Source organism: Mastigoproctus giganteus, chromosome 14 (genome assembly GCF_048544385.1).
Source record: "Mastigoproctus giganteus isolate SK-2022 chromosome 14, ASM4854438v1, whole genome shotgun sequence".
In the NCBI taxonomy this organism is placed as follows: Eukaryota; Metazoa; Arthropoda; class Arachnida; order Uropygi; family Thelyphonidae; genus Mastigoproctus; species Mastigoproctus giganteus.
Window position 1 is genome coordinate 81,383,983 of NC_143588.1, and position 20,272 is coordinate 81,404,254.

Here is a 20,272-nt window from a genome sequence, read left to right on the forward strand (position 1 = left end):
TAATTGTTTTTATTTTAAAAGGGTTTTTTTTTGAATAGTGACTAATTTTAACGAATGCTATTGCTATGCAGAAAGCTTATCAAAAGTTGAATGGTAAAACTGACTGTTATGGCAAAGCCCTCATAGCAATTACTTTACTTTAAAAAAAAAAAAAAGCTGCAAAATGCCTTTACTCTAGGACAGTGTTTCTCAATCTGTGTGCCACACAATATGCAAATTAAAAAAAAATTAATCCAAGTTTTATAATAAGAATTAATTCAAACAAAAAATTTGTTTATTTACACTGAGCTGATCCGAGCACCTTCTGGCAGTCAATGTGATGTCATGTTTTGATTCCTAGCACTAGATTTATTCACCTATACTATACAAATAATGTGTATTATTAAATATACCCAACAGAAATAACTTCCTGTTTGTGAATATATGAGTATAGTAGTTATTGTAGTGTGCCACAAAATTTTATCATCTTTAAAAGTGTGCTGCAGCAATAAAAAAGTTGAGAAACACTGCTCTAGGGGGAGGAACCAAATAACTCAGTGAAGAATAGAATGCCAGCCTGAACATTCTGTAAAACAAAACTAGCATATATCTGTTTATTCATCAAAAATGGCAAGTGGAATCGACTGGGAAGAACCAACAGATGTAATAAAATGATCTGGGCATAATCAAGCTAAGTGCAGCACACTTCAGTTTCCAGAAATACTTAAATTTCTGTTTGTTTGTAATCTCTGTACCATACATTAGAAAATTGAGTATGAAATTGTGCTCCTATAGATAGATTAGATATTTTTTGGAATTTTTCGATTATCAATTTTTAAAAGGACACACACACACACACACACACACACACACACACACACACACACACACACACACACACACACACACACACACGTTTCAAGTAGTCCAAGTAACTGCTGTTGTTTAGGCCATGCCTTTTAATACAAAACACTGCTATCCAGTCTATGTGGAATTATTCCACATAGACTCTGTACTGATTCACCACCATACTGATGAAAACTGTTTGTAGGACACTCTGCCTCCGTAGCCAGGTGGGAAGGAGCAGCAGTGCATAGCGCACACTTCTTGATTAGACCGGGGTTCGAGCCCGTCACCACCGGCCCCGGGTGCCAAGCGTTATAGTGATCAAGCGATTCTCAGTGATTTCTAGAGCGTTTTTCTCGAAGCTGCAGTTTTTGTTCAGTTAAAAAAGTTTTCTTACGTTTTCATTAAATACTAGTAAACTTAGACTTATGATCTGTAACTAAGTTTCAGAAAGGCAAATCACCTTTCTTTTTTCCATTTAAACTAATATACTAACTTTTATACCGCTTGGTCACTCTAGCGGCACTGCTCCTGCCTCCCCGTGGCGGGGCCGGTAACCTGGGAGAAGAAATCCACTCTCCCAGGGCTGAAAGGAGCAAAGTTCCCACCTTTAGAGCCTCCGAGCTCAAAACTAGCGACAAAACACACCGATGATGACTTCTCCCAACCCAAGAGGTTGAAAACAAATCCTCAAGAGGAGATACCAGCATTTCTCATACTGCACTCTACATCAGACCAGCCTTTGAGTAAATTGTCCCCATTCCTTGTGCAAAAATGCTTAGAGGCTGTCGCAGGTTCACCAAAATCAGTAAGGCGACTCCAGTCTGGGGATCTTCTGGTAGAGACCATGAAATCCCAGCATTCTGCAAAGTTATTAAATCTGACAACTTTCGGAGGACATCCAATAAAAGTCACTCCCCATGCCACCTTAAATTCCTCCAAGGGAGTAATTGCAGAATGGGACTTATTAACCGTATCAGAGGAGGAAATAGTCAAAGAGCTACAAGAACAAAGAGTCATCCAAGCCAGGAGAATCATGACTCGTAAAGATGGTACTCTCATTCCAACAAGGAGCATAATCCTCACTTTTAGCTCTCCCATCTTACCAACATCTGTCAAAGCAGGCTATCTCCATTGCCATGTCCGACCCTACATCCCAAACCCAATCAGGTGCTATAAGTGCCAAAAATATGGACACTCTCAGACTGCATGTAGAGGTGAGGCAATATGTCCTAACTGCGGATCGAAAGACCACAACCAATCCGATTGCAATGCTACCACTCCTAATTGCCCAAATTGTAAAGGTAATCACCCAGCTTTTTCCAAAATATGCGAACTATGGAAGCAAGGGAAAAAAATACAGAAATATAAAGTGGAAAACAAAGTCACTTATTCAGAGGCGAGAAGAGAAATAATCAAAATGGAGCCAAAGCGTACGTATGCCACATCTGCCAGACAGGTGCAATCAGTAAGTATCCAAACGGACGTTACAGTTCCTCCTAATACATCTATCGCGAATTGGGCATGATCCATACTCACTTCTCCCAAACAGTGTCCTTCACAACAAACAACTGAACAAGCCAGCAATACTCCAATCTCCATTCCAGCTGATGTGTCAACAATGAAACCAAAAGCTACAGAAACCCCAATGGTGCATCCACGGATTTCAACGGAAATGGATATTGATCAGGAGAAAAATTCAGATGATGGAATTTTAGAACTCCACGCAACTGATGAGATGGACACAACACGTCCTTTCTTTCCTAAGAAAGACAAAGTAAAAATAGAGAGGTATAAACAACCTACAACCAAAAAACTGTCAGAAGCAAAAACAACTAACAAGAATGCATAATGGAAAGAATTCTTCAGTGGAATTGTAGAGGCTTTCGTAATGCAAAAGATGACTTGCATGATCTCGTAAACCGCTATGAACCAGCATGTATATCCCTACAAGAAACCTATTTAAATCCACAAGTGTGTCCTACCATTAAAAATTATACCATGTTCAGAAGAGATAGGAGTATTGACTCGCCGGCCCGTGGAGGCGTGGCGGTTCTTGTTAGAAATAATATTCCATCTAAACCTGTTGCTCTTCAGACTCCTTTTGAGGTAGTGGCAATGCGCGCAGAAATTGGCATGACTATTACAATAGCATCTATATATATATTCCCCCAAATTCCTCAATCTCCTCAGAAAATCTAGAAAATCTAATAGACCAGCTACCACCTCCTTTCTATTTACTCGGAGACTTCAATGCTCATCACTCACTGTGGGGATCTCCAACAATCGACAAAAGAGGTAAACAAATAGAAAATCTTCTCGATGTGTGCCAACTTACCCTTTTGAATACTGGAGAGCCTACCTATATACATTTTTCTACAGGATCCATGAGTGCAATAGACCTTTCAATCTGCTCTCCCTCCATATGTACTAATACGGAGTGGTCTGTTCTTGAAAATCCACTAAATAGTGATCATCTGCCAATTCTCTGCAAGCTGCAAACATGGGTAAACTCCCCTTTGCCGGGTCGCTCCAAATGGAAATTTCGTAGGGCACACTGGAATGAATATGCTTCAAATGTTCAGTTAGATGATGAAATAATTCAACTTCAACCCATAGATTATGTCACACAACATATAACCAATCAAATATTACAAGCTGCCAACTCTACAATACCAAAGTCCTTGCCTGGGAAACGCAAACACAATAATTACTGGTGGAATCCGGATTGTACATACGCTAAACAGGAAAAAAATAGGGCTTGGAATTTGTTCCGCAAATTCCCCACAACCAGTAACCTAATTAGTTTTAAAAGAATGAAAGCTAAGTTCCGCCAAATAAGAAGGAAAGCAAAAAGAGAAGCATGGATTAGCTTTTCCTCTAGTATAAACAAGGACACAGATATCAGACTCATCTGGAAAAAAATACAAACAATTGATGGCAAATATGTCCAGTCCCTGGCCTCAATATTAAACTGGAAAAGAAAGGAGTTGTCCTCTCTCCGGCAGAAATTGCAAATGCCTTAGCCGAATCATTTGCCAGTATATCAGGCGTATCCACCTACAACCCAATCTTTCAGAAAATTAAAAAATCATCAGAGCAGCATAAGATCAATTTCTCCACTAGAGTTTCACACCCGTACAACCAGCCATTTACATTAACAGAACTTTTAGGGGCGCTCAATAAAACTTCCAGTAGTGCTGCTGGTCCAGATGGGATCTACTACGTCATGATAAGCCAACTAAACAACAGAACAAAAAGGGCATTGTTAAAATATTACAATCGAATATTTCTAGAAAATACTTACCCAAACTCCTGGCGTCACTCAATTATACTAGCCTTTCCAAAGCCAGGAAAGGATCGCAGCTTTCCACATAATTACAGGCCGATTTCACTGACCAGCTGCTTAGGCAAAGTCTTGGAAAAAATGGTTCACAGGTGGCTAACGTGGTTCCTGGAAACTAACAACTTGCAAAATAACAATCAGTACGGGTTTCGAAAGAACCGGTCCACGTTAGATGTAATGATAAAAGCAGAAGCAAACATCCGAAATGCCTTCATAAGGGGACAACATCTGGTCATGATCAATCTTGATATTGAGAAAGCCTTTGATAACACCTGGCGATACGGTGTACTTCAAGACCTTCATTCTTTTGGCTTGAGAGGTCATTTACCCCACTTTATACAAAACTTCCTATGCCACAGAACATTTCAGGTTAGATACATGAACAATTTATCTAAATCATTTGAACAAGAGGAGGGTGTTCCTCAGGGGTCCATTCTTAGTCCGACGTTATTTTCAATAAGAATTACAAACATGACACAGGATGTACCTAATACAGTAGAATCGTATATGTTCGCTGATGACCTCGTTGTTTCTTGTCAATCCCAAACCATGAACACCATTGAAAGACAACTTCAAATTTCCATCGCTAAAATTGAATCATGGCCATTGCGGAATGGCTATTCCCTATCAGAAAAGAAATCTAGTGCAATTCATTTTTGTAAAAAACGCAAACTTCACCCGGATCCAGAAATATTTTTAAAAAACAATCTGATTCCTGTCACTAACAATTTCCGTCTGTTGGGGTTATATTTAGATAACAAATTTAATTTTGCTTCCCATATTGCTTTCCTTCGAACTACATGTCTTAAAAAACTGAACATCCTGAGAGCAGTCTCTGCTAAGTCCTGGGGTGCTGACAGAAGCTCTCTCCTTCATCTGTATAGAGCTTTAATAAGATCACGATTAGATTATGGATCACCTGTCTATGACTCCGCTAGGAAAAGTTCACTATTACGTCTGAACACCATACAGCATAGTGCTCTTAGGACAGCTGTGGGAGCCTTCAGAACATCTCCGGTCCACAGCCTGTATATTGAGGCAAATGAACCCCTTTGCATCTCAGGAGAAAATCCTTATTGTGTAATTATGCAGCAAAAATTAAAAGCATGCCATTCCACCCTAGCTGGCAGTACCTGTTTGATCCTCAATATGTTGAATTATATCACAATAAGCCTAATGAAAACCACCCCTCAGGGATTCGACTGCAAGAACTCACGATCAGTTGGGATCTTAAATTTCACAACATATTCCAAGACATTGCTACTCCTGAAACTCCCTGGACTGAACTCTCACCTCTCTACGACAATTTCTTTTCAAGATGGGGAAAATCCTCTCTGGCAAATATAAACTATCAACAGCTCCATAAAACTCATTTGTTGGAAAACTCAGATAAAGTACCTATCTATACTGATGGCTCCAAAACAGACGCAGCCGTTGGTGCTGCAGCAGTTTCTTCTGCCTTCTCAGTTGCTGTGTCTCTTCCTACGGAATGCACTATCTATACTGCAGAATTATTTGCAATTAAACTAGCTCTAGATAGAATACACAACAGCTGTATAAAGCAATCTCTGATATACACAGACTCCTTAAGCACAATCACTGCCATTCAAACTACCATGTCGCCCTCTCATCCGATTCTTAAAGAGATACGGTCCAAGTTATTTTACTGTAAAAAAGCCAACCAGAAGGTTACCTTCTGCTGGATACCTGGTCATGCAGGCATTCCAGGTAATGAACAAGCGGACGCCGCCGCTAAACACCCTGACTCAAACACTTCCATTCAACAAACAGTGCCCTACGCCGACTACAAATCCATCATTGAAACATCATGTAGGAAGCAATGGTCTGACCTCTGGAAAGCTCAAATAAATAATAAACTGTTGCAGATAAAAAAAGAGCCAAAATTGTGGACATCTAGTATCGGGAAAAGCAGGCGACAAGAAGTAATTCTAGCAAGGCTCTGCATCGGACACTCACATCCAACTCATCTGTATTTGCTTATGGGAGAGAACCCTCCTCAGTGTTTGTTGTGCCAGTCGCAGTTGACAATATATCATATTCTCATTGAATGTCCCCAACTTTCAACTACCAGAAAATCAACATTTACCTCCCTATCCCATTTGAAGGAACCGATAACCTTATTGCAGATTCTTGGCAATGATGCAAATTTGGAGGAACTGTTTACTTATTTGAAACAGATAAATCTCTATAATAGCCTATGATCACAATAACATGAGAAATTTGTGATAAGCAAATATCGAACAGGCACAATATGGCCCAAGAGGCCCTCGTGCCAGAAAACCCAAATACAACAACAACAGCCAGTCACCACCAAATACGGAGGATGCGGAAAGGTCAGAGAATGACTACCGCATATCCCGGAGCAATATGGCCTTAGTTGCTAATGCTCCTAAAAAAAAACAAATAACAATAAATAACTCTCATCCAGCTGTGGCATTATGATAGGGATCTCAACTCTCAGAGCTCATTTTCTCAGTGCCAGTAAGATCACCAGAGAAGCAAAGCTAGTGTTCTTAATTTCTTTTGATGGTTACAGACAGTGCTGTAGTCGTAAAATTAACAGAAGGTATACTCTGTGAATGTTATATATGCAGAGAGTGTACTATGCTTGTTAATCGAATTCCAGAGGATATAGTGTTTACCCGTATATATGTGTGTGTGTGTGTGTGTGTGTATATATATATATATATATATATATATATATATAAATCCAGAAAGTATACTCTGTTCACCTAAAAAAAAAATCCAGAGGGTATATGGTGTATACCTGCACATATACCCTCCACTACAGCCCTGGTTACAGATCAGTCAGTATTTCTGAGTTTCTCTTACTATAAATTTTGATTTTTAAAGCATTCACTTTGTTGTTTACAAGGGCAAAATGCTATTGCTATTTTCACAAATACATATTTTGAAAATAATACCATTACGGTGTCATTCATTCATGTTTTACAATTGCTTGCCCAATCATTCCAGTCCAGTCCTATTAAAGCCTCCAAATTATAGTATGATGTTTTATGACAAAAATTTTTAACTTGTAACAGGTGCTGGCAACTGGAATCAGAGTTACAATAATACTTTTATAGATTCATATTTCAGAGAAGCATAATTTTGCTTTACTGAATGCTGGTCATGCAGGAACTCTCAGAAACCCTTTTATGGGAGAAAATTTGCACTTTATTTTTGCACACAATGTCACTGATCTGTTTATTATTTCAACTGACTCTGCCACCCTCTCAGGTAGCATAGTGGTTATGATTGTTGTCCTTTCACATCTTGTGGAAGAGGCCTGGGCTCAGATCATGTCAAGATGGGAGGAATCTTTATGTGCTCTTTTACACACTCTGGCTCACTGAAGTGAAGAGTTGCATCCCCAGGGAACTTAGGTTTTTCATGGTGAAAAACTTTACAGAAATACAGTTACCTCGTGTAGTTGCTTTGCTCCATAAATGAACAGTGATTCACTGCCTGTTTACATAAATTGAAGTTCGCTCTCTCTCTCTCTCTCTCTCTCTCTCTCTCTCTCTCTCTCCCTCCCCCCCTTCCATCCCCACTTCCCCTCTCCATCTTTCTTATTGCTTCACAATCTTAGCAGTTTTGTTAGGGCATGTTTCTTGTTTCATGAGCAGCAGTCTTTCTCTCTCTCTGTTTTGATGGTCAGAGATCACTTAGTATTTCTAAGTTTCTCGCACTGTAAATTTTGATTTTACAAACATTTCAATTTATGTTGTGTACATGGGTAAAACACTATTGCTATTTTCATAAATACATATTTTTGAAAATAATACCATTACAATGTCATTCATTCACGTGCATATTACACAGGTGGAAAAAATTCTACTGAGTATTTTTATTTGTAACTTCGTAATTCAAATCTAAAAATGGGATAGAATAGGATGAATAGAATGATGTTGTAAATTTAAAAAAAAAAATCAAATACAGGAACTCCCCGACTTAAGTAATATTTGACTTAAGCAAATTCGACTTTACATAAGTTTTTGCCGGCTGGTGTAAACTGAAAAAAATATGGAAGCATATTTGTAGGGATAAATGGAGATATTGTGAAAATATCATGTGAACCCAATAACATATTGTTTTTTTTTTTTTTTTTTTTTTTTGGAATTTGTTCCAAGTCCTTGGAAGTTGAAAATTTTGCTATATATCTCTCTAAAAGGTCATATTTATAATGGAAATTGCTCTACCCTTTCATTGTTATCATATGTTCCCATTATAAGAATCAATTTTGAATACCTTTCTGATATTTTTCTAAAGCACTTTTCTGGAGATCACAACCATAAAACAATTTGCACTTTCCGGTTTATTGGGCTTTTTAATGCACCTAATTATAAATGGGTAGTAAACTCAATCTTATTGCATTTGCAATAATACTGAAATTGTGTGGGTTTTTATGTTACTGTATTATGGTGAAATGTGTTTCCCCTTTACTGAAATATTCAATCATATAAAAAACAAATTTTCAAAATCTTCTCTTCATTCCTATTTACTTATTACAATGGTAAAGGGAAAGGGACCAATGGAAAGTGCAAGTGGTGGTAGTGCCTGGAAACAAAACAAATTGATTTAGAAATGAAGATGATTAATTAAGAAGTATGAAGCAGGAAAAAGTTTGTCATCTATTGCACGGAATTAGGTCTCGCTGCTTCAACAGTGTATACTATTTTAAAGTACAGTGCACATATAAAAGAACATGTCAAAGGATCAACAGTGATCACAAAACAGTGTTCAGGTGCTATTTCGAAGATGGAACAGCTATTAATAATATGGATGGAAAATCAGATTCAGAAGCAAGTGCCCCTGAGTCCAACGGCCATTCAAGCAAAAGCAAGAAGTATTTCTGAAGATATTAAGGGTAAGTACTGCAAACTCCAAGCCAAGTTCATGGTAAGCAACAGGTGGTTTAATAGGTTAAAGCATTGCACTGGTTTTCAAAACAAAGTACACATTGAAGTTGCCAGTGCTGATTCTGCAGCTGCAGAGAAATTTTGTAATGTATTGGAAAAAATTATTGATGAAGGCAGCTATTCAATGCAGCAAATTTTTAACATTGACGAGACTGCTCTGTATTGGAAAAAAATGCCAGATCGAACATACATTGCCAATGGGGAAAAGACAATGCCAGATTTCAAGGTGACAAAAGATAAGGCCACGCTCTTGCTCGGGGCTAATGCAGCGGGAGATTACAGATTAAAACCACTGCTTGTGTACCATTCTGGAAATCTTCGTGCATTTAATGGCATCAATCAAGCCACTGCATTTCCGATTGAACCAGAGAGCATGGATAACAATATCTCTCTTTGAGGATTGGTTTAAATCCTGCTTCATTCCTGAGTTTGAAAAATATTGTAAAGACAATGTTCCTTTCAAAATTTTGCTTCTATTAGATAATGCTGCTCTTCGACAGTTCTGTGCATCTAGATGATTTCAATTCAAACGTGAGAGTCATATTTCTACCACCAAACACGACTTCACTCATTCAACCTATGGATTACGGTTTTATTTCAAATTTAAAGGCATACTATTTATGCACATTTGTTCAGGCATTGTCTGCAGTAGACGGTGAGAAAAATTTTATGTTGAGACTTGGAAATCTTACAATATTTACCACGCAATCTTCAACATTAATAAGGCCTGGGCGGAAATTACTAAAAGTTGTTTAAATGGTGCATTGAAGAAAATATGCCCACTGCACGTAAAAGGCTTTGAAGGGTTTGAAAAATATGAATCGTATGAAGAGGTTACAGATAAGATTGTAAAGGCTGCAGAGCTGTAAAGGTTGGAGGTTGTTGCCAAAGAAGTGGAGGAGTTAGAGGAAGAAGAGAAGGAATTATTTAAAGAAGAACTTATTGACTTGCAAGCAGTGATAGTGAAAGAAGAAAATGCTGACAAAGCTCAAGATGAACCAAATGAGGAGCCGAGCCTCTTCATCACCAGAGAGGGCAATGGCATTTTGTGAAATTGCATTGGCAATGGCGAGGTTTGAGAAGATGGATCCTGACAGCAAAAAATTCTTAAAAGTTAACAGAGGGGTGAATGATATGCTTGCTTGCTACAAAGAAATCTACGATGAAAAGAAAAAAGCCACCATACAGTTATCCATTAATATGTTCTTTCTTAAGGTTGAGTGGCCGAGCCCTTCTAAATCTGCTCAGCCCTCAACCTCAGCAGTGGCATAGTTATCAGCTGAAGACATCGATTCTGGCAAAGATGCTCAAGAGGTAAAACTTACTGATGTTATGCTTGTCTCTCTTTTTTTGTAATTTTATAATTTTGAAATTTTTTTAAATTGCATGCTTTTGTAATTTTTCCTGCACATGAGATAAAAAATTGAATAAATACAATAAATAATTCTATTCACATTTTCGTCGAACACTTCTTTTTTGATTCAATCAATTCAGTGAGCACAGTTGCGAATGCTGCACAAGCATGGGGGAAATTCCAACATGTGAAATCCGACTTACGTAGAGTTCTGTGGAACACAACCCCTATGTTAATCGGGGAGTGGCAAGAAAAAAAATTAATTTTTTTTTTAATATTCATATAAGACCCAGTTATATGCATTATATCATGAAATTGGCCTTTTTTTAAATAACTACTGCCATTAGAAATATAATATTTTCTGATATATGGTTTTTGAAAAAAAAAGAGGGGGGAAAGTCAATACTGGTTATAACTGAAAGTAGTAAAGGACACTTCAAAGTTTTTAGAGCACTCCACAATGTTCTAAATGGAACTTGCATTAAATTAAAACAAAATAGCCATATGTCTTGGACAGTTCTTGTCCCTTCATCTGCTGAAAATAAATTATTTGCAAAATTTTCATATTTACAAGATAACAAAAAACTTACATGGTATTGATGTGATACAATACTAAGTTACTATTGTATTGTTCATGTGCAGACAAAGGAAAAGTTGAATAATAAGATTGTGTCTTCACATCAGTGCCATGAATGTTTCTAGTTATCTCTTGACATATAAATTTTGTACATAATTTATTTCCAACAAAGGCACCTCCGTAGCCAGGTGGGAAGGAGCAGCAGTGCGTAGCACACACTTCTTGATTAGACCAGGGTTCGAGCCCATCACCACCAAATATGGAGGATGCGGAAACGTCAGGGAATGACCACTGCATATCCCGGAGCAATATGGCCTTAGTTGCTAATGCTCCTAAAAACCAAATAACAAGCAAACATTTCCAACAAACACTAAAAAAGTTGGGAAGAATGCCCAGGATGTATGACTGTTTCATTTTAATTTAATGTAATTCTAAATTCCAAATTAAAGTTTTTAAAATTCAGCAAAATGCCCATATCTACTTTAAAGGATATTTTATTCTGCAATCTCTGTGGTAATGCTCATTGGAAAAACAAATTTCAATGAGAAACTTCTATTTATAGCTGCATTATATTCTTCTCAACTGCTGGGGTATAAAAATCACTCAAGTTAATTTATCTTTTTTTTTTTATTAAAATTTGTTGCCATTATAAATATTTTATTTTAGAGTGAATATATTAATCAAATGTGTCCCATTATAAATTGTTTCAAAAGTTATTTTACAGTCCATGAGCTGGCAAAAGCTTACCTATGTACATAGCCAGATGCAAATTAAGTTTGCTGCTGGCTGAATCCAGTCTTCTGGAGCTAATCCTTTGGAAAGGTTTGACTTCTTTATAAAGCAGTGTAATTATTGTTACACAATTTTCTCTCTAAATTTCAGAGATTTGTGATGATCTTGAAAGCTAATTTCATCTACGCTTGTAGCCTTTCCTTATTTTATATTTTCCATGGTCTTTTCTACCTCAACAGTAGAGATTATATCCATAATTTCTTCTTCTTTAATGTTTCCTGTTCTTTGTTCTTTTCTTAAGCAGTTTCGTTTATTTTTCTAAAATATCCTTCTCTTTTGTTTGAACTTCACCCTTATCATTTTTGATTATTTAGTTCTGGATTTTTTGTCCAGTTCTGGAATGTTAAATGCCAAAACATTTTCCCATCTTTTTGATACATATCTTTCCTGGAATTTTCCCATGATTTTTCTTTGTTCTCTTAGACTTATCTTAGCCTTTTGTACTTTTCTTTACATTCCAATAATAATGTATTAGTTTTACTTTCCCAAAAATTATTAGATTTTTTTCCTTTTTCTTACTATCTCTAATTTCTATTCTCCACCATGGTGTTCTGAATTTTTTTATTTTTCTAGATCCTTTCCCTGCAAACTGCTTTTGAGCTTCCATTGGAGTGCTTTTAAGTTTTTTCCATTCTTCGCGTAAAGTAATAGCATCAGGAATGCCACTTAATTTTTGAGCAAGAAGGTGTCTGTATTTAATGGTTGGCAGATCTAAGAGTTTTTTTAATTTTTATCCATTTTATACCTCTTATTTTTGGCACTGATTTTCACTTAATTTTCTCAATACAAGATGATAGCACTTACATTCTCAAATTTTCTATATTCTTCAGCTAGTTGCTTAACATTCTTTTTTATAATAGTATAGTCAGTTATGCCTTTTTTATTTATTATGTTTACTCCATATAAAAGGCTATCCTTTTTGCTATTCTTTTTACTTAAATACTGTGTTTTACTTTTTACTTAAATACTTAGTTTATTATTAAAAGTGTATGATGCACAAAATTCTAGCAGCCTTTTGCCATTATTGTTAGGCTTATCTTTGTCTTCAAATTTTCTTAAAATATTTCTGTGCACATAATTGCCATTATTGTTAGGTTTACTTTTCTCTCCAGATTTTCCATTTACAGAAAATGGAATTCCCATTTCCCTTTTATATATGTCTCAACCAATACTATTGTTTCTTTATAAAAATTAGTTTGTGCTATTTCTTAGATATTAACGGTATTATTCTATTTCATCTTTTTCTTTTTTTGAGCTGTCATCTGTTCCTTACATGGACAAATTTCATCATCCAACTTTCGATCAAAAACTTTGCTAACATAACTCTGCCAGGTAATGTTTCTCAGCTAAGTAAACTTTCTTTCAAACTAATTTTAAAAGATATTGCTACACCTTTCTTGCACAGTTGCTAATGTTCACAATAAATTAATTTGTAATTATTGGTTATCAGTAGCTCCACTATATTCATCTGCTTGGTTTCTATAATACTTGCTCTTCTGCTAATTCCACTTTTGCCAATTATGAATGTATGAATGAATATGTGTTTGAATGGACTGTGGTTCAAGCCCTCATGTGACTGCTAAATGCAGTTAATGATTGCATTCATTGTTGAAATGATTAATTATAAACTACTCTGACCTAATGGTTGGTTGGTTGTCATCTGACGTGATTGCTAGGTCATGCCACAGTATAAACAGTACTTTACACACACACATTTTTTTTGTATGTGTGTGAGCACAATGTATATGTATGTTTTCAGGGTTGCCTCAAGTACATTTCGAATAATGCTTCAAAATGTACTACAGATCTTCCACTAAGGGTTCCATTCCTTATGTGTTCTTCTAAGTAATTGTAGATGCAATTTATAATTGATGGCAACATGAATAGATATTAAAATTGGTGAAAGAGATTATGCCTCTCAGTTGTTGTCTAATTTGGCCTACAAAAGCTGAAATTCCCTGGAATTCAGATCCGGAAGTTGATGAAATTGAATCAAGTGATACATAAATGGGTTTAGAAGATAGCATTTCATAAAAAAAGAAGTAATTAAATTTTAAAAGTTTTTTTTCCCAAATTCTTTTATTTTATTTTTTTATTAATTTTTTTAAATGCTGGTTTGGTTTTTGAAATAATTTCATTCTGACTTGTGTGACCAAGTAAAATAAGAAGAAACTGATATTTAAAAGCATTTAGGTAACAGTGTTTTCATTTTTTCAAATTTTCAAAATTTTACAAAGAAACACTCCACAGCGTGCACCTTTAGCAAAAAAAACTCATGGTGCAGAATGTAACTTTGGTAACCTAACAAGAGTTAGGTTACCAAAGTAGTTTTGCTTGTAACCACCTTTAATAAAGAAATTTAACATATCAATACTTCAGAATTAAATACGGATTCTATTCTGAAGCATGGTACTACCAAGAACTATTGTTCTGTCAGTACTTTAGTAGAAATAGTATTTCGGAATGTGTAAGTATTGACAGAATAGTGTATCAAATTGTCTGAAGTACTGAAAGAATAAATCAATATGCAATATTAACAGAATTCAGTCTGAAAATTAAGTTCTGTTAACACTGCTTATATTAAAAAATTTGATTTATTTATGGAATTGAGGACTGGTAATTTTTATGAAGTATGTTTGCAAGAATTTCTAAAAATAGCAAATTGTTGTATAGTATCAGTAAGGCCAAATGATACAAGGAGTGCACTTTTTCCTGCATCAGCCAAAAAAATAAAATAAATTAGAATATTCATATTATTTTCATTCTCACAAGGAAACTATCTAATTCCACTTTGAACGTAGCCACACTTACTGCCACATTGGGAGGTAACTTATTCCCTGTATTCAAAAAGCTGTTGCCCACAGGTGAACTTCATGAGATCCAATCAGCTGTTGTTCCCTGAGATTTTATATCTGTTCCCCCCTGGTTCTTGTCTCACCTGCAAGGAAGAATAGACCTTCCTCATTCATTTTACTCAACCCCTTCAGCATCTTATACACCTCAAACAGATGTCCCCTTAGATGTCTGGTTGTTAAACTCTGCAGGCCATGCCTTATAAACCATTCTTCATATATGCATCAATTTGCACTCATCACTAATCTGGTCACTCTCTTTTGAACTCTCTCCAGAAGTTCCATGGCCTTTTTGTAGGTGTGGTCTCAACTCTAGATCTGAATACAGTTCCAAATGCAGTCCCTAACCAGTTTCTTGTATAGAGGGATAATGATGTCCTTTTCACTACTAGTAAAGGTCCTATAAATCAGTGTTTCTCAATCTTTTTACTCTCATGGCACATTTTCCAAAGAAGAAAAATTTCGCGGCACACCTACATAGTCATAGAAGAAGAAATTTCTAAATTAAATAAATAGAACGAAAAATAATATTAACAATTTTTTTATTTATACTTATATTATATCTGTGTTATGCAAACAATTCTTACAACCAAAATAAAATATAAAAATAATTAAATAAATAATTACAAAAAGAAAATATGTATGCCTTCAAGAAAGCTTCAAATTATTCAAATATTTGATAGAGATCAAATTAATTTTTATTTAAAAAATTATAGCCAATGTGAAATATGTGATTGACGATGTTTTGTTATTTCTGCTATATCAAGTCTTATTTCAGACAGAGCAACTCACAGGTCATCTTCAACATTTTCCAATCTTGATCGTTTTTTATTTTTCATGTTAGTGAGAGTTGAAAATCCTAACTCACATAAATACAATGTAGAAAATTGGAGTAAAATATTTATTGCTCTTTTAGATAACTTTGGATATTCATCTCTGACTGAAATCCAAATGAAATTCCGAATGTTTGATTTTTAATGTTCGATCGGATGAAAGGGAAATCACTTCTTCCTCTTCTTCAAGACAAATATTCCAGTTAGATGTATCATTAATCAAAGGATTTCGAATCCAGTCATATTTTTCCGATTTAATAGATGGAAAATATGTTTTCATTGCCTTTTGAAGCAAATCCAAATGGTTTTTCACCACTGGTGCAAGAAAATTTCTCATCTGTTCAGGAATCTTAGGAAACATAGCTAAATTATTTTCATCAAGTTTATTCATCCACAAGCATAATTTTTTATCAAAAGCAATTAACTTATCTGTTGATGTTAAGATATTTTCATTTCGCCCTTGTAAACTAGTATTTAAAATATTAAGATGTGCAAATATATGTTCCATGTAAGCCAGTTTTGCACACCACAATTCATTGTTAAAACAATCATAAAATTTTTGTATTTTCATACGATTCTTTTGTTTTCCTGCAGTACTTATTTCATTTTTAAAAAATGTACAAAGTTCTGCTCGCAATTCAAATACACGGGCTAAAACTTTTCCTCTAGAAAGCCAATGAATATCATTATGTAGTAATAAACAGTTGTAGTTAGATTCCATGCTATCGCATAATTCTTTGAAAATTCGTGATTTTAAAGGTCTGCTTTTAATATAGTTAACAATTTTTAATTACGTCATCTAGTACAATGCTTAATTCTGTCGGGAGAGTCTTGCCTACTAAAGCTTCTCGATGAATAATGCAATGTGTAGAAATAAGATTTGAATTTTTTTGTTTCGCAAACGCCGAAAAACCTTTTTCAGGTCCAATCATTGATGCAGCACCATCTGTACAAATGCCTGTACAAAAATTCCATGATAACTTTGTCTTTTCAAAAAAGTTATCTACACAATTAAATATTTCCCTTCCTATCATTCTTCCTGGCAATTCTTGACAAAATAAAAATTGGTTCATAATTAAATCTCTGTTAATGAATCGAACAAATCCCATTAATTGTGCTTTCCCGCTGATATATGTTGACTCATCTATTTGCATAGCAAAAATTTGACCATCAAGTTTTTGTTGAACATTTTCTACTATATTTTCCGACATATCGATTGTTCTTCGACTTATAGTATTGCTGGAAAGAGGAATTTTATTTATTTCAGCTTCTGCATCTTTGCCGAACATACATTTCACCATTATACGACAAGCAGGACTGATCAATGTTTCTCCAATCGAATGAGGTTTCCCTTTTTGTGCAATAAGTTGCGCTACTTCATAGGAGGCAATTTGTGCTTTGTCAGACACTTTTATTGTGTTTTCCAATTTTTGTATTTCTTTGGCACTATTTGTCATTAATCGTTCAGAATACCTTTTGTTTTTAGACATCAAATTTTGATGAACTTTTTCAATATGGCGTTTTAGCTTGCTAGGAACCATTGCACTGTTTGCTTTTTTATGTCCACATACAACACATAAAGGTAAGGGGAAATTTATGTCCCCTGTCCACGTAAAACCAAAATTTAAGTAATTTTCATTATATTTTCTTGTACTAATTTTCGATCTTTTTGGCTGAGATTCATCGGCGCTGGTATTGTTCATATTATCACTATTTTCAATGGATATATTTGTATCTGCTGCAGAACTACTGTCACCGACATCAATAGGTTTGTTTTTATTTAAAAATTTTCGTATATCCATTTTCAGTTTTTTCTAATAAACAAAAAATGGTTTTGTAGAATTTTTAATTTTTATATACATTTAAATTACCTTAAGAAATTGCCTAACCCTAAATTATTTACTTTACAACACAAACATAGTTGCTAATGCTCCTAAAAACCAAATAACAAACAACAACAGTTTAATATGACAATATTAAATTTTGACTTTCTGAGGTAATTCAGGGGCGCTGCGCACTTATACAGTATCTGCATTCAGCGCCTGAATGCAGACGCCCCTGTATTCGGATATGTCAATTTCAATTCGTCATAAAAAGATCCTTCATGTACTTTATTCTTATTAATGGTATTGTACGTATATTCGGACAATGATGTTAAAATAAAAACGACGCTAGTTTTTTTTTAAGATTTTGCGGCACACTAATGTGACGCAGCACACCCTTTGAGAAACACTGCTATAAATCATAGTAAGGACACCACTTAAGTTCCTAGCCATCTGTTTTTGCTGCTTGTTAATTGCCTGTCAGATTGAATCCTAACACCCAAGTCTTTTTTTATCTTGAACCACTTTTCTCTCCTCTTTTTCATAGCATATATGTGACTTCACGATGTCTCTTCCCCAAATGTGTAACCTTACATTTAGAAGAATTAAACTTTAGTTGCCATTTTTCAGACCATGTATGCAAGTGATCCAAGTCTTTTTGAAGCAGCATGGCTTAATTTGAATTGTTAATCACTCTTCCCACTTACACATCATTAGCAAACTTTGACAGCTTCGTTTGAATACCCTTGTAAATATCATTTACGAAAATTAGAAATAGGGGGAACCCAACATCTGGCTGGGACCCCACTTGTTTTTACACTGGTTTGTCCTTAAGACTGACTATTTATGACAACACTCTGCCTTCTATCATTTAGCCAGCCTGTGATCCAGTATAGGATCTTACCAACTTCTCCAACTCCAACTTCTTCCAGTTTATATAGCAGTCTTCCATATGGAGAAATGATATTGACAGCTTTACTAAAGTCTACATATATAATGTCAAAATTGTTGTCTGCATCCAACTGTTTAATGTCTACTTCATAATAATTTACCAGATTAGTCAGGCACGATTTTCATTGCTTGAACCCTCGCCAGGATCTATAGAATCCTTGAACAATAGATTCCTTGTTCTTTCTTACCACAGAAGTCAAACTCGCTAGCCTATTGTTTAACTCTTTAGTCTAGCTTAACTCTAGCATCAGCTTTGTGGATCAGAGAGACATTAGGACTTCACCAGTCTGTGCCTGGCGAAGTCCTAATTTTTCTCAGAGCATAATGACGCTCTAATTAACATTCCCAACAGTTTGATACATGTAGCCTTTTTAATTACAGCAGGCCCTTGTTATAACGTGGTTTGCTTTATGCTAATTCACTATAATGCTGTTCTTATATTATAACCCGTATCTCACTATAACACTGTCACAACTCACTATGCCGGCTGGGCTAGCCAGGTGGGTAAAGTACCTGCCTAGCAACCCAAAAGTCGTGGGTTCGAATCCCGCCTCGGGCTTGGATTAAAGTACTGCAAAAACCTTGGGAGGTGCATTATGGCCACAGAAGCCGATGCGCCAACAACTACCAAAAAAAAAAAAAAAAAAAACTCACTATAACGCTCTTTTACTAGCGTACATATTGAATATTTGGCATGTTTAACCCTGCTTCAGTGTAGTCCGTTTTAAGCCTTTTTTGGAAAAAGGAGAAAATAGCCACCATGAAATTAACTAATTATTTTTATAATTTCTATTCTATGTACAAAATTGAAACTTTCAATATACATAAGCAGAAGTGTTTTCTTTGATTTCCGAACTTTACATCAGCACAGTTCTCTGTGAAGTGCTATCAAGAAGGCAAAAAAAAAAAACACATGCAACTGTTTCTTGGCATGAGAAACAGTAATAATGCAAGTATTGCTACAATTGTTTTTGTAAAACGAAAAAGACCATACTTCCATTTTTCAATGTGTATTGCATCTACTAACACAAAATCAATCAAATTCATCTATTGGAAGCCACACTGGAAACAGAAAAAACTGGTATGAAACTGATACCACTACAATGTGCATTTGATAAAAAAGTTTGCTTTATTGTAATTGTGTTTAGGGAACAGTATCGGTACATCATGTTTTGTGGATGTATATTTGATCTTCTAACAAATTTTCAAGAAACTATTTATTTCCATTGATAGCTGCACTATAAACTTCAAAAACTGATATGCAAAAGAAGGAAAAAAAAATCATCCGCTACGAATAACGGATTGTTTTTTTAAATGTGTATTTTTTCAAAAATTGCAATATTTTCTAACAATACAAAGAATATTATGGCTAACAGATTGTTCAAAAAATACTGTTATTATTTGTATTGTTAAAAAATATTGAAATATTTTCTTGGTGTGGATTTGATGTTATCACAAAGTTTCAAGGGAGAAATTCTTTTTTAGTACACAAGCTGAAAAAATTCACCATTCAGTGTCATACGCTGTTACGAAGTCTGCATTTCCTGTTTTGACCTGTAATAAAAAGATATACCCTATTGAAAAATAGATTTACTCCCTATCTCTTCTTTTGTTTTACTGTGGGAACAATAAATTGTGAAAAGGTTATTTCACACAATCGGGCCCATGACTGCTAAATGCAGTGCTGTTCCTTGTATTCTCTTATCTTGTGAACTCCTCTGACCATGTGTTCATCCCAAAGTACAGAAAATTTGTTTATTTTACTGTCCAAATGGCCATATGTACTCCCTTCTGTCTTCTAAGCTGCATTGTCTTGAGATTATCCCCTTTGGGAATATTGGTGAATAAATCTGTTAGAAGCAGTTTACAAACTGTTTGATTTTACCACAAGGAACTTTTCAGATAAATAAAACACTTGTCACTGTCTTCAGCTCACTTTCCAATATTTCCAGAGGGATTCTAGTCATTACTCAGTA

At 35.3% G+C, this 20,272-nt stretch overlaps 1 protein-coding gene across 1 annotated transcript in view; it reads left to right on the plus strand.

Annotated features, from left to right (window-relative positions):
- GLS (glutaminase) overlaps positions 1-20,272 on the plus strand; it is a 207,017-nt gene that overhangs the window by 57,128 nt on the left and 129,617 nt on the right. The gene's annotated exons all lie outside the window — the stretch shown is intronic.